Source organism: Puma concolor, chromosome B4 (assembly GCF_028749965.1).
Source record: "Puma concolor isolate L17-30 chromosome B4, mPumCon1.1.hap2, whole genome shotgun sequence".
NCBI lineage: Eukaryota > Metazoa > Chordata > Mammalia > Carnivora > Felidae > Puma > Puma concolor.
The window spans coordinates 100,048,957-100,061,596 of record NC_141673.1 but is presented as its reverse complement, the minus strand read 5'-3'; the positions used below and the strand labels follow the sequence as shown (position 1 = coordinate 100,061,596).

At 37.3% G+C, this 12,640-nt stretch overlaps 1 protein-coding gene across 7 annotated transcripts in view; it reads left to right on the top strand.

The window, feature by feature from the left end:
* The window catches only part of RIMKLB (ribosomal modification protein rimK like family member B), a 71,814-nt gene that overhangs the window by 39,407 nt on the left and 19,767 nt on the right, over positions 1-12,640 (top strand). The window lies entirely within an intron of this gene.

The following is a 12,640-nucleotide window of genomic DNA, read 5'->3' as shown; positions in this document are numbered from 1 at the left end:
AGTGGTGATTACGAGTTTTTAAGTGCCTATTATGTGCGAGATACTTTTTCAGTAATGTTAACCAAGTTAGTCCTCACCACAGCTCTGTAAAGGAACTATTCTTACTATCCCCGTTTTACAGATAAAGAACCTGAGGCACAGAGAAGTAATTTGCCTGAGGTTACACAGTGGGTAAGTGGCAGAACTAGGTTTGAATCAGATGTGGGGTTTTGTTACATGCATGCTAGAGAAGACCTTGCAGTAGATCTCACTTTCTCTTTTTGCATTTGCTATCCTCTCACCATTATCCTTTGCTGTTTGGGGTCCAAATGAAACATTTGAGGGAAAAACCTTAATCTCTTACATTCCCTATAGTTTATTGGAACATTCAGTATTCAAAGATTTTGATATAGTTTCCCTCCCTTTGTGTTTTTTGTTTTGCTTGTTTTGGAGTTCCAGTAGGCTTTTATTGAGATAAATCAACAAAAATCACAGTTTATCAAACATTTTTTCGAAACTGTGTAAGTTCATCAGAGACTCTGGGCCGTATAGGTATACATACAACATAACACATCCCAACGAAAACAGTCCAACTGGAACATCTCTTCCGTTTGTTACTAATTATTCCATAGCCTTTAATTTATATTTATTTAAAATGATATAAATATGTGAGTATATTTTTATGTTTCATTTTTACTTTAGCTGTATTCAGTAAGTTCTAGTTATCATTAGTTGTGTAAGCTACTGTTGATTACCAAAACTTGGTAGCACAGATTGATACAAGTATATGTCTTTAACCTGGAGCCACTGTTAAAAAATTTTTGCCCCTTTTACAGTGGACAGAGGGGGCTTGATACTTAAAGAAGCTTTGTGTATATCACAAGCTTTGTTGCCTCTCCCCCTCTCTTCTACAGCAGTCTGTTGCTGGAAGACCCCAGTAAATTTTTTGTGGCTGGCTTCACTAATAGCGACTTCAATTATATATTTCCCCACTTATCTTTTGTATAGGTTTTCTTTACCATTTCAGGAAAGATTGCTATTTTGTGGAAGAGCAAAATATAATAATTAGGTTAGATATAGTATTTTAGTTTTTAATTTTTCAGTCATATTAGGATAACAGTAAGGAAAAAACTTCATAAAAGGAAGGTTTCGTGCTAAATTAGCAAAATTTAAGTATATCTTCTTGTTTTTAATAGTGAGTTCTTCTGCATCAAATATTAAATAGATCAGTTTGATTGCAGTTGAGGACAAAAGGGGATAAAGAAACAGGTTCCTAAATTTTATTGCTATTAAAAGTTACCATTTGTGCTATCAACCTACCCTCCTCACCATTGTAAACTCAGAGTAATTGATAGTTACTAACAATAATTAAGCACTTAGTATATGCCAATAATTTATTAAGTACTTTACGTGCATTTTCTTCCCTGTCATTCTTCTTAAAACCTCTCAAGTGGGGCTAGGATTTTATCCCAAGGCTCAGAATATCTTAAAGTGGGTACTCAGCAAATGTTTTTGAATGAATAAAAGAAGGAATGGATAAATGGAAGAGTCCCTTAAAGGTATTTTTTGTCTTTTTGTTTATCAATTTCAGGAAATATTTCTCCTAAGATAATTTTTTAAAAACTATCTGTGGAAGCACTATAAAGAATGTACTGAAACATTCTTGAATGTTTGCATTTATAAAATTTAAGGAGATGAGTAATTTTTAAAAAAAATTTTTAATGTTTACTTTTGAGAGCGAGCAGCAGACCGTGAGTAGGGGAGGGGCAAAGAGAGAGGGAGGCACAGAATCTGAAGCAGGCCCTGAGCTCTGAGCTGTCAGCCCAGAGCCGGATGCAGGGTCAGACTTACAAACAGTGATGAGATCATCACCTGAACCAAAATCAGACACTTAACTGACTGAGCCACCCAGGCACCTCAAGTGATGAATTGTTTTAGATAGTGACATCACATTTCTTGCCTCTTGATGTTGATGTGTCTTGCCTCTTTCTGCCAGTTTTTGGGATACAGTTGGTCATCTTGACCTCAGATTCCTTATTTGTTAAAGGTACTTGAAAAAGATCCTAGCAAGTCACCTTCAATAAAGATGCTTTTAAAATGGAAAGGGGCTCCTGGGTGGCTCAGTTGGTTAAGGGTCTGACTCTTGATTGCCTTAGGTAATGATCTTGTGGTTCTTAGGATTGAGCCCCGAGTTGGGCTCCATGCTGACAGCACATAGCCTCCTTGGGATTCTCTCTCCCTCTCTCTCTCCCCCTCCCCTGCACTCACTCTCTCTCTCAAAATAAATAAACTTTAAAAATAAATAAAATGGACAGTGATCGTCTGATTGCTTGTTTGCCTTTCAGTTTCCCTTTTTCTTTTCTCCTTTTTAAAACTTTTCCTTAGTTTATTTAAACCAAAAAAACCCCACCAAACAGTTGACCCAACTTTTTTTGGTTTTTTTTGTTTTTTTTAAATTTTTTTTTTTCAACGTTTATTTATTTTTGGGACAGAGAGAGACAGAGCATGAACAGGGGAGGGGCAGAGAGAGAGAGGGAGACACAGAATCGGAAACAGGCTCCAGGCTCTGAGCCATCAGCCCAGAGCCCGACGCGGGGCTCGAACTCACGGACCGCGAGATCGTGACCTGGCTGAAGTCGGACGCTTAACCGACTGCGCCACCCAGGCGCCCCTGTTTTTTTTTTTTTTTTAAATGCATGACTGTAATGCTGCAGTGCGGCAGTACTCAGTGATATTGAAGTGCACTGTTAAGTAGTCTTCCTTTTGCTTCTTTTTGTGCCACTGATGAGGGATCTGGAAAGGAGTTTTATTGGTGCCTCATTCACAAAAGGGCTTACCTTCTTTGAAGAAAAACATTTTGTCTCTACCTGGGATTACTAGCTAGATAAGACTTGGAAACAAATTGGAGGGAAAAAGGACAGCCGAGGGGGTTAACAAAGGATGTTTTGATAGCAAACAACAGATCTCTTTAAGAAGCAACTAACCAGATAGGAAAGGCATCTTATAGATGGCATAAGAATGGATTCTTCCTTTTTTTGAAAGAGGGAGAAAAGGAGAGAGCGAGCTCCCGGTGAGGGGCAGAGGGAAAGGGGGGAGAGAGAATCTGAAGGAGCCTCCATGCCCAGTGCAGAGCTCCGTCTCACAGCTGTGAGATCATGACCTGAGCTGAAATCAAGAACCACTTAACTGACTGAGCCACCCAGGCAGCTCAAGAATGGATTCTTAATAGTATACTTGTTTTTGGTGTTTGGTTAATAGCTGTTTGAATTCTTACCCACCCTTAATAAAGACTTTTTAGTGTTTTGTATTACTTTTTTTGGGAATTATCTGACCTTTGGCACTATTCATGTCCATTGTCCAGTGGTTCTCTTCAAAATAGGTAATTACTTTTCCTACTTCATTTTGATTAGTTTGGAACCTGGTAGGGATGTGAGGGGGATAGAAACCAGTAATTAAAAAAAAAAAAAAAAAGACATTTCTGCTGTTTTAGATATATGTGAAGACAGATTTGCAATTTGCATTTATGCAAGTTTTATGCCTATTATGGTAGACATTAATTCTGTGTAACCTGATCCCTCTTACTGAAACTTTTATTAGTTATTGCTCTAGAATAGATTATTGGGAAATAGGTGTATGATAACATGAGTATCTTAAAATGTTCAGAATTATGTGGTCTGTTTTTGGTGATACGACTCTGGAGATTTTGCACTGTGGGAAATACCATTTTTTGGTGAAGAATAGTTTTATCGGTTAGGTAATGAATCGGTTTTGTGGACTATTGACCTAAAACAACTAAATTTTGTTACTTGAATTCATCTGGGAGTGTGGAGCTCAGTTCATCTCTTACACTGCCACCTTGCTTTTTTTTTTTTTTTTTTTTTTTTTTAGCTAGAACTCAGAGAAAAAATGTGCTCGATTTCTGGTCCTAGATATGGCTCTGAATACCTTTAGTAAGTTATTCTAGCTTTTATTTAGTCTTTCCTTTTCTCCCCTTTGAAGATGAACTAACAAATTATTTTACTGCAGTAATAACATTTGGAACATAAATGGCAAGGGAAGTGGGACGGTAGTTGAACAGTAAATGGGCTTTCGGTATTGATGAAATGAATGGATGAGAGACCGTTAAAAAAAATAAGAGTGAAAAGCTAAGCAGCAAGTCCCAGAGATTTTGAAATAGGAATGACTAACACCAATTTTCTTCAGATGAATTTGATAAGATTTCTTGGTTTCTGCCTGTGTCTCCAAGCTTTGTATTTAAAATTTTCAGTGTATAGTAAGTTGAAAGTACACAATAGAATCATGAACAGCTATATTCTTGCTGCCTAGATGGAGTGTTCACTAGTAACCTTTTCTTTCACTTGCTTTCTCCTAATATGTATAAATATCATATACATTACGTATAGCTTTTTGAGGGAGTTATTAGACTTTCACAACAAGTAGCTGTCTTCATGTCACTGTTACCCCTAAATACTTCAGTATCTGTAGCCAAAAAATAACGACACTTTCCTATATAATTTAATACCACGAGCACACCTTAGAAATGAATAAGCCTGGGGGCGCCTGGGTGGCGCAGTCGGTTAAGCGTCCGACTTCAGCCAGGTCACGATCTCGCGGTCCGTGAGTTCGAGCCCCGCGTCGGGCTCTGGGCTGATGGCTCAGAGCCTGGAGCCTGTTTCCGATTCTGTGTCTCCCTCTCTCTCTGCCCCTCCCCCGTTCATGCTCTGTCTCTCTCTGTCGCAAAAATAAATAAACGTTGAAAAAAAAATTAAAAAAAAAAAAAGAAAGAAATGAATAAGCCTGTAATATTCATCTAGTAAACACTCTAGAATCAGATTTTCACAGTGGATTCTAAAATATCCTTTAGTTATTCTCTTTTAAGTTCATGTATTTTGAGAGAATGAGAGAGTTGGGGCAGAGAGCGAGGGAGAGAGATCTTTTAGTTACTCTTTTCACATCGGGTTCTGTAAGGGTTTATGGAAGGGTATTGGATGTAATGTCTACCTAGTCTTTCTAACTCTAACAGTGTTTCCATATTTCTTCAGTGACATCAACTTTTTGAAGTAATCAGAACAGTTATCTTTAATGTCTCATATTCTGGGCTTGTCTAAGAGTTTCCTTGTGTTATCTGCCTTCTGAAGCTTCCTGTGACTTGGCATGATTAGTTACAGGTTATGCATTTTGAATAAAAAATACTGCCTAGGCGAAGGTAGATACTTCATAGTGCATTCAACCAGGAGGCACAAAATGACAGTCTTTGCCACTATTAGTGATGCTAAATTTGATCATTAGGTAAGTAGTGTCTATATGGTCTGTTACAAAAACCTATTTTTACTCTCAGTTTAGAAAATCTAAATTTTCTAAAATCTATATTTTGGTACTGTACAAATCTCTCCCCCCCCCCAAAAAAAAACCCAGCAACCCCCCCCCCAAATATCCCTTCAACCTTTCTTAATACTTTTAGCATCTTAATGATTCTTGCCTCATTCACTTATTTCATTGGGATTTACAAAGTGTTTATTTTTCAAATTTTGTACTCCTTCTATGTTAATTGACATTCATCTTCAAAGAAAAGCTTTTCCTACTAGTGATAAACTATACTTCCTATTGAAAAGTTGGGATAAATGTAATTTTTCTCATTATTTATTAGTTTTTAGAATAAGGAATTGGGTAGTAGTCCCTTCAGTGATAGCAAATGAGACTTTTTTTTTGCCCATTCTTATAATTGTTACGAATTCATGAACTTGTTTTGTATTCACAGTGTTATCAATTAATTACTATTTTTAATGGTCAAGTCATCTGAAATTTGGCTAACAGGACCCCTCCTAGACTCTCTCCTGTGTTTTTAGTGACATACCTCCCTTAGTCTTTGAGTGCTTCCTTGATTTCTGGCACAGAGATTGTGTGCGTTTTTAGTAGTGCACAAAAAGTACCTTTACTTGAAACTTTCGGTTAAAGCTCAAAATCCCAGAAATCCTGAAGAATCCTTCTAGAACACTAAAAGATGGAAAAAAATTAGTCCTAGTTAGCAAGGAACCTATCAGTTGCCTGTTTCTTGTTTCCTGAGTACAAAAACACTAGTACTTACTCTTTTTTCTTGCCCCCAAAATACTAGTACTTATTTTTTTTATTAAAAAAAATTTTTTTATTTTAATGTTTGAGAGAGAGAGAGAGACAGAGAGAGAGAGAGAGAGAGAGAGAGAGACAGAGCGTGAGCAGGGTAGGGGCAGAGAGAAAGGGAGACAAAAAATTTGAAGCAGGCTCCAGGCTCTGAGCTGTCAGCACAGAGCCTGATGTGGGGCTTGAACTCACGAGCGAATTCATGACCTGAACTGAAGTTGGATGCTCAATTGACTGAGCCACCCATGCACCCCTCCTTTTTTTTTTAATGCTTATTTACTCATTTGAGAGAACACGAGCGGGGGAGGGGCCGAGAGAGAGAGGAGGAGAGAGAGAATCCCAAGCAGGCCTCATGCTGGCCTCACAGAGCCTGACGTGGGACTCTGTCTCACAAACTGTGAGATCATAACCTGAGCCGAAATCAAGAGTCGGATGCTTAACTGACTGAGCCACCCAGGTGCCTCACCTAGTACTTATCCAAATAAGGGTGTAGCCAAACTCTACTTTCAAATTCACAGATTTACATTAGAGCTACATGAGAGATTCTCCAACTAATTATTGGCAAGGAGAGTGTTAATATCCCAAAAGAATCTCTCAACTTGAATAATAATCAGCCCGTAGCACCTTCTCACTCTGATTTAAACCAGCAGCAGACTTTTAATATGTAATACATTTTTAAATCATTTTAGTTTTCATCGCGTTAAGTGTACTTTTTAATCCTCATGCCCTGTTTTCCCCATTCCCTCCCCTCCTGTCCCCCTTCTGGTAACCATCAGTTTGTTCTCCATAGTTAAGAGTCTGTTTCTTGGTTTGTCTCTTTCTTTTTTTCCTTTGTTCCTTTGTTTTGTTTCTTAAATTTCACATGTGAGTGGGATCATGTGGTATTATCTTTCTCTGATTTATTTCACTTACTGTAATATTCTATAGTTCTGTCCATAGCAAGATTTCATTCTTTATTTTATGACTGAATAATCTGTTGTGCGTATATACCATGTCTTTTCTGTTTACTCATCAGTTGATGGACACTGGCCGTTCCCACATAGTTTGGCTGTTGTAAATAATGCTGCAGTAAATGTAGGCATGTATGTATCCCTTTGAGTTAGTGTGTTTTGGGTAAGTACTGAGTAGTGCAATTACTGGATCCTATGGTAGTTCTTTTTTGATTTTTTGATGAACCTCCATACTGTTTCCACAGTGACTACACCAGTCCGCGTTCCCACCAACAGTGCAGGAGGGTTCCTTTTTCTCCCCATATTCACCAACACTTGTTTCTACATAATGCATTTATCTTGAAAATATAGGAACAAAAATTGTTCCCACACCCCATTGCTATACTGAGGTTAATTTACTTTTGGTTGTTAATGCTTGATCATATATATACTTAATCTGAAATGTGATATCTATAATATTTGTTTTGAAATCTTCATCCCAGTACAAAGTATAATTAGATCAACAGTTTCACAAGTTTAGATTTAAGGTAAGTAAAAAAGACAATATATATATGAGAAAGTAGAGTTGAAAACAAAGCTGAGTGGTAGTAGCACATCCAACTGGACTACCTGTTTTTACAAGTGTAGTGGAATTGGGAAAATTCTGTACACGTTCATTTGCATGTGTGTACTGAATAACAGGGATCTAAGGCGCAGTCATTTCTTATTTCAGTTTTATAAACTTTACATCAAAGATAATAGCATTTGGTAAGAGTGCCCAAAAGATCAGTAACACTAAGGCAGAGTTGTGAGAGATGTTGCTTTGTTTTTTTGGGCTTAAATTCATCTGTACCTACTCCTCTTTCTAGCCTTGGTTCATCTCTGCTTGTATAAAATAACAAAGTGTTTGTTTCCATTCAGGAGGTATTGAATTTCTTCCCATCCTCAGTAATACCCATATAGTATGGTATGCAGATCTGACCGCATTTTGGGTGAAAGTACTCCCATACTCCCCATTTCCAGTGGCAACGGATAGGTAGTTTCTACTGGTAATGTGGACTAAGATTGGTACATTTCCATTACTTTCTTTATCACCTTTCTTAAAAGGTACAAAAACTGTCTCCGGTTTAGGGAAGTGAAAAGAAAAGGTAATAATGGTTGAATTTTCTCTTGACAATTGACAGTATCTCTTTCTTGAATAAACTTCTCAAAACTCAGTCTTCTTGTTACTTCTGTTTTATTTAATGAATTTGATCATTCCTGATAATACTGTCCGTTCTTCTCTTTTGCAGTACTACTTAAAACTAGATTCTTCTAGTTTTTGGCTGATTTTTTCCTCGGGTTTTTAGTTCCTTTTCTGTCTCTTATTGGGACCCGTCAGATCTTGGTCTTAGGTTTCTCTGTTTCTTCCTTTTATTTTTTCAGTCTGTATATCCCTGTTTCTTTAGCTATTATGTCTTGGGCAGATTCCAATAAACAGACAAATAAGTAGTACGCACATGTGTACACACACTCCATATTCCAAATATGAATTATGTGTATATATAACGTATATGTATAGTTTCAATCCATAGTTCAGCTATTACAGAATAGTTCTGCTTTGATGTCCTCATATTATCACCAGATTCTTTTCTGTCTAGATCCAAATTCAGCATCTTCTGCCCTAAAATGGCTTTGCTTTTCAACTTCCTCATTCTCCATATCCTAGTCTAAAAACTTTTAACCCCCAATCTGGTCAGTAGGTTTCTTCCAACTAAAAAGAAGAAAAAATGGTGTTTAGATTTGCCTGTAGAGGCAAGTCATTGCAAAACCCTAAGAAATGAGAAAGTGCGGGATTGCAGAAAATTGAGTGCTGATCTCAAGATGTAGCAGCACGGTGAATGATTGTGAGAGTGCCTGAAGCAAATGGCAAATCCTCACATGTGCTGGTGACCACATACCTATGTGCAGCTGCCCCTGGAGAATAATGACTTCTATATCTCTTTCACCTTTAAAATTGTATATAACTGTCTCTTGGTGGTAGATTCTCAAAATGGAATCCTGCTGGTAAGGGAGTATAGGAAATGCTTCTAGATCCTGCCATACAGGAGGGATTAAAAGATAGGGATGGTGTGAAGTGTCAACAGGCAGCACATACCCTCAGTTTCCTTAATCAGAACAGATATAAACTCTTTAGCTCAGAATTTGTGGATCCAGCAGTTCCAGTTTTGAGTATTTGCCTGAAGAAAACAAAATCACCAGCTCAAAGATATATCTCAGTGCTTCGTTGCAGCGTTATTTATGATAAGACACAGAAATAACCTAATTGTCCATTGATGGATGAATGAATAAAGAAAATGTGATATATATTTACATGCATTTGAATATTATTTAGCCATTAAAAAAGAAAATCCTGCTGTTTGTGACATTATGGATGGATATTATGGCTGTTCTGCTAACAGAAGTAAGTCAGAAAGACAGATACTGTATGATCTTACTTATATGTAGAATCAAAAAAGTCTGAACTCCTGGCTACAAATCAGAACAGTTTGGTGGGTGCCAGAGATCTGGGGGGATGGTTGTTGGGGAAATGGGAGATGGTGGTCAAAAAGTACCGACTTCCAAGTTATAAAAATAAATCCTGGGGATGTAATGTACATCATAGTGACTATGGCTAACAATACTGTATTGTATATTTGAAATTTGCTAAGAGAGTAGATCTTAACTGTTCTCATCACAAGAAAGAATTTATAAGCGTGAGGTGATGTTAACTAACTTTATTGCAGTGATCATCTCTCAGTATTTTTCATATATTAAATCATTATGTTGTACACCTAAAACTAATAGTGTTATATGCCAGTTATATATCAATAAAAAACTTGTGGCTTTGCATGCTTGACACCTTAAATGACCAACCTTATCTTTTACATTCTGTCAATACAAATTGCAGTTGAAGCACATATTGTTTGTACTGCTTTTTTGCTCTGTGACTTCTCCCACTCCCTTATATGTGAAGTGTCATTATTCTTTTCTTGAAACACACACGTTCCTAAGTCTTAGGCCCGAATTCAGCTCTTACCCACTGATCTCTCCTATATTAGAACTTCCACCATGTTTGAAAGTGTCTCTCCTACTAGAATGGAATCTTCTCAAGAGTAAGGACCTTAGGGGCGCCTGGGTGGCGCAGTCGGTTAAGCGTCCGACTTCAGCCAGGTCACGATCTCGCGGTCCGTGGGTTCGAGCCCCGCGTCAGGCTCTGGGCTGATGGCTCAGAGCCTGGAGCCTGTTTCCGATTCTGTGTCTCCCTCTCTCTCTGCCCCTCCCCCGTTCATGCTCTGTCTCTCTCTGTCCCAAAAATGAATAAACGTTGAAAAAAAAAAATAAAAAAAAAAATGTTTAAAAAAAAAAAAAAAAAAAAAGAGTAAGGACCTTATTTGCCTTATTTGCCAATCCAAGCCTGCTCTTTATAAAATAACCTGACACATACTAATTGCTTAATATTTATTAAGTGAATGAATGTCTGAGTAAGGTATTGCTCATATGGTGTATCTATAAGATATAATTAAGTTTTTTTTTAAAAATCGAATTTTTCTAAAAATTATATAAATATTTTTCCGTACTTAGCAGGGGGGGAAATATATACTATTAACACTGAGTACTTAGGACGTTGGATGGGAGCAGAATATATCACATATTTTTGTCTTTGTCGTAAAGAAGCATATACTATTTTTATTTTTAATTTTTTAATGTTTTTTATTTCATTTTTTTATTAAAAAAAATTTTTAATGTTTATTATCGAGAGACAGACATTTGTGAGGGAGGGGGAGACACAGCATCCGAAGCAGGCTCCAGGCTCTGAGCTGTCAGCACAGAGTCTGACGCGGGGCTCAAACTCACAAACTGTGAGATCATAACCTGAGCCGAAGTCGGACACTAACCGACTTGAGTCATCCAGGCGCCTCAATGTTTATTTTTGAGAGAGAGAGAGAGAGAGAGAGAGAGAGGGAGGGAGAGAGAGAAGAAAGAAAGAAAGAAAGAAAGAAAGAAAGAAAGAAAGAAAGAAAGAAAAGAAAGAAAAAGAAAGTATGTATGTGCTGGGGCATGGCAGAGAGAGACAGAGACCTAGAATTCAAAGCAGGGTTCAGCCTCTGAGCTGTCAGCACAGAGCCCAGTCCAGGGCTTGAACTCACAAACTGCGAGATCATGACCTGAGCTAAAGTTGGACACTTAACCAACTGAACCACCCAGGCACCCCTGAAGAGCATATGCTATTTTTAAATGAAAACAGGTTTTTTTTTCCCGAAGATTTTTTTTTATATTTAAGTAATCTCTACACCCAATGTGGGGCTCAAACTCACAACCACTAGATAAAGAGTCACAGGCTTTTCTGATTGAGCCAGCCAGGCACCCCAAAGAAAATAGGTTTTAAGGAACAACTCATATAGATACTTTGTTCCTTTATTATTTGGGACCTCTTTAAATAGAATGGTATTGGGTAACATCCAAAAAACTTTTATTTATTTTATTTATTTTTTACAGATCTTATATGTAAGCAAATTCCATACCCAATGTGGAGCTTAAACTCACAACCCCAAGATCGAGAGTCACATGCTGTACCAACTGAGCTAGCCAGGTGCCCCAAAACTTTCTTTAAAATCTTTTTTTAATTATAAATGTCCTCGCTTAAAAAAAAATTAAAGAAGATGGAGAATTGCATGGAGCAAAATGTGAAGTTGCCCATTCTACCTTTGTCTTCCTGCACTGCCACCCACTCACACTTAGAGAAAGCTACCTATATCATTTATCAGGTCATACATTTTCTATGCATATGTAAATACAAAACTTTTCAGATTTGTTTTTTGTTTTTCTTAAAAATAAATGTAAACAGGTGTTTAATAAAATGCGTCACCTGGGCATAAAAACATATAAGCAAAATCATAAAAGAAGGCAACTTTCTTATTTCCTGCTTTATCTGAAATGAACACATAATGAACATAATTGGTACAGAATTATTTTTATTTTATTCTAATTCCAGTAATTTATTCTAGTTACAGTTTTATATTAATTTCAGGTGTGCAGTGTATTGATTCAACAATTCCATACATCAGATTTGATTTTTTTAAACTCAGCATTATGTATCTGGACATTTTTTTCTACATTTGAACATAGAGATTATGACACTCTTCTTAACTTTTTTTTTTTTAATTTTTTTTTTTTAACGTTTATTTATTTTTGAGACAGAGACAGAGCATGGACAGGGGAGGGGCAAAGAGAGAGGGAGACACAGAATCTGAAACAGGCTCCAGGCTCTGAGCTGTCAGCACAGAGCCCGACGCGGGGCTTGAACTCACGGACCATGAGATCATGACCTGAGCTGAAGTCGGACGCTTAACCGACCGAGCCACCCAGGCGCCCCTTAACTTTTATTAATAAGTAAGCTCTACACCCAATATGGGGCTTGAAGTTACCACCGTGAGATTAGAGTTGTATGTTCTACTGACTGAGCCAGCCAGGTGCTTCTGTGAATTTCTTTATTAAAGGCTATGTAGTATTTCATTGTATTGGCACATACCATAATTTATTTAACCACCGCAGAAATTCTTCTCATTAAATTTTCTTTTTTCTTATAAAGGAAT